Source organism: Bison bison, unplaced genomic scaffold (assembly GCF_000754665.1).
Source record: "Bison bison bison isolate TAMUID 2011002044 unplaced genomic scaffold, Bison_UMD1.0 scf7180017864265, whole genome shotgun sequence".
Lineage (NCBI taxonomy): Eukaryota > Metazoa > Chordata > Mammalia > Artiodactyla > Bovidae > Bison > Bison bison.
In genome coordinates this window covers 87,558-87,891 of record NW_011494837.1, presented here as the reverse complement: position 1 = coordinate 87,891, position 334 = coordinate 87,558, and positions in this window count along the sequence as shown.

Below are 334 nucleotides of genomic sequence, written 5' to 3'. Positions count from 1 at the left end.
ACTCAGTCATGTCCGACTGACTCTTTGCAACCCCATGAATTGCAGCACGCCAGGCTTCCCTCTCCGTCACCAACTCCCAGAGCTTGCTCAAACACATGTACATTGTGTCAGTGATGCCATTCAACCATCTCATCCTCTGTCATCCCCTTCTCCTCCTTCCTTCAGTAGTTCCCAGCATCAGGGTCTTTTCTAATGAGTCAGCCCTTTACATCAGGTGGCCAAAATATTGGAGCTTCAGCTTCAGCATCAGTTCTTCCAATGAATAGTCAGAACTGATCTCCTTTAGGATTGACACGTTGGATCTCCTTGCAGTCCAAGGGACTCTCAAGAGTCT